The sequence below is a fragment of the Gekko japonicus genome, unplaced genomic scaffold (assembly GCF_001447785.1).
Source record: "Gekko japonicus isolate JY-2015 unplaced genomic scaffold, Gekko_japonicus_V1.1 scaffold2252, whole genome shotgun sequence".
NCBI classification, from domain to species: Eukaryota; Metazoa; Chordata; class Lepidosauria; order Squamata; family Gekkonidae; genus Gekko; species Gekko japonicus.
In genome coordinates this window covers 94,562-97,000 of record NW_015173205.1, presented here as the reverse complement: position 1 = coordinate 97,000, position 2,439 = coordinate 94,562, and positions in this window count along the sequence as shown.

The following is a 2,439-nucleotide window of genomic DNA, read 5'->3' as shown; positions in this document are numbered from 1 at the left end:
TTCTTCTTTTTCTTCTTTTTCTTTTTCTTCTTCTTCTTTTTCTTCTTCTTCTTCTTCTTCTTCTTCTTCTTCTTCTTCTTCTTCTTCTTCTTCGGAATAGTCAGCCTCAGCAGAGCCAGGGCCTAGGACACAGCAGTTACACAGAGGTGGCTTGCATACAGTACACTCTTGACCACTCTCAGGCTATGTGTGTAGACTGAATGCTCAGACAGATTGTCTGCAGTGGATTGCAAAACATTCTAGCTGTAAGGTACCCTTTCCACACTAACATGCCTACCAAACAGTCCTGCATGTCACCCAAAGAATCGACCTGAGTGTTGCAAAGGATTCTGGGACATCAACAAAAAGGATCAAAAAGCTTGGGGTAGTGGTTAAGAGCAGTGGATTCTAATCTGGAGAACCAGGCTTGATTCCCCACTCCTCCACAAGTCACTTCCGACTTATGTCAACCCTCTGAATCAACGTCCTCCCAAACATCCTGTCATTAACCGCTTTACTCAGGTCTTGCAAACTGAGGGCCTTTGTGGCTTCCTTGATTGAGTCGATCCATCTCGTGTTGGATCTTCCTTTTATCCTGCTGGCCTTCAACTTTTCCTAGCATTATTGCCTTTTCCGTTGATTTGTCTTCTCATAATATGGCCAAAGTATGGTAGCCTCAGGAGCTGCGGTGGCTCAAGTGGCTCAGTTAGTCTTCTAGGGAGAGTTTGGGCTTGATTTCATCTAGAACCCAGTGGTTCGTCTTTTTGGTAGTCCACCACAGTATCCGTAAAACTCTCCCCCAACACCACATTTCAAGGAAATCAACTTACTGACAGCTTTTTGTCATTGTCCAGCTTCCATACCTGTGCATAGTAATGGGGAATGCTAATGCACAATCAGCAAACAGCCCATCAACCAAATCAATGATTGTTCTAGCATCCCTACCTATAATAGAAGAAGAAGAGATTTGATATATACCCCACCTTCGGCTTTGAAACGGAGATGAGCACCGCAACCCTAGAGTCGGACTCGACTGGCTTTCGAGCAAGGGAACCTTTACCTTTACCTTATGATAGCCTCAGTTAGTCTTCCAGGGAGAGTTTGGGCTTGATTTCATCTAGAACCCACTGGTTCGTCTTTTCGGTAGTCCACCACAGTATCCGTAAAACTCTCCCCCAACACCACATTTCAAGGAAATCAACTTACTGACAGCTTTTTGTCATTGTCCAGCTTTCATACCTGTGCACAGTAATGGGGAGTGCTAATGCACAATCAGCAAACAGTCCATCAACCAAATCGATGATTGTTCTAGCATCCCTACCGATGATAGAAGAAGAAGATGCCGGCCACATGACCACGGAAACGTCTTTGGACAGTGCTGGCTCTTCGGCTTTGAAACGGAGATGAGCACCGCAACCCTAGAGTCGGACTCGACTGGCTTTCGAGCAAGGGAACCTTTACCTTTACCTTATGATAGCCTCAGTTAGTCTTCCAGGGAGAGTTTGGGCTTGATTTCATCTAGAACCCACTGGTTCGTCTTTTCGGTAGTCCACCACAGTATCCGTAAAACTCTCCCCCAACACCACATTTCAAGGAAATCAACTTACTGACAGCTTTTTGTCATTGTCCAGCTTTCATACCTGTGCACAGTAATGGGGAGTGCTAATGCACAATCAGCAAACAGTCCATCAACCAAATCGATGATTGTTCTAGCATCCCTACCGATGATAGAAGAAGAAGCTTAAAGAAGAGAGAAGAAGAGACTGTCCTTTGCCACTCTTCTCCATCTCTGCTGCCTGTAGATCAACAGAAAGGAAAGAAGGAGAATTTTCTGGGACAGAGTGTAATTCAGCCGCCATGGCCGATAGAAAGAGGGTCACACCATTCTCCGGCATTTGGTGGAGAAAAGACCATCCCTTCACATGAGAGTTCACGGGCCCCCTGCCTCTGTGTTTCTGCCTCTCATCTTCTCCTTCAATAAAAGGCAAGCTCTTTGAAGTTGTTTATCAAAAAGGGATCATTAAGATGAAATGCGAGGCTGAAATAAGGACAGGCCGCCTCTCTTTCTGGGACACCAAGATGGTCCCCTGATGGCGTAGAAAGCTAACCCAAATGTAACCACAGGGGAGACGCATTTTTTTTTAAAGAAGGTAAACAGCCTTTTCCAGACTCAAAAGGAGAGTGGTTTTGAAGTTCTCCTCATTACTGGGGATGATCCCCAGAGTTGTGAGATTATGTCTTCCTTCCGTGTTGGGGGCATTTGTCAAGGCTGATCTGCCTTTTTGCTAGGGTTGCCAGACCCCTGTGGAGGCAGGGGTCTTTCTCTGCCGGGCCCCACCCCTACCCCCACTGCTGATCAGCTGGGGACTTATCAGGAGACAGAGGAAGGCCCAGGCTTCGTTACTGGCCATGTGGTGATGTCACTTCCTGTATGAACCGGGAAGTGATGTCATCACATCG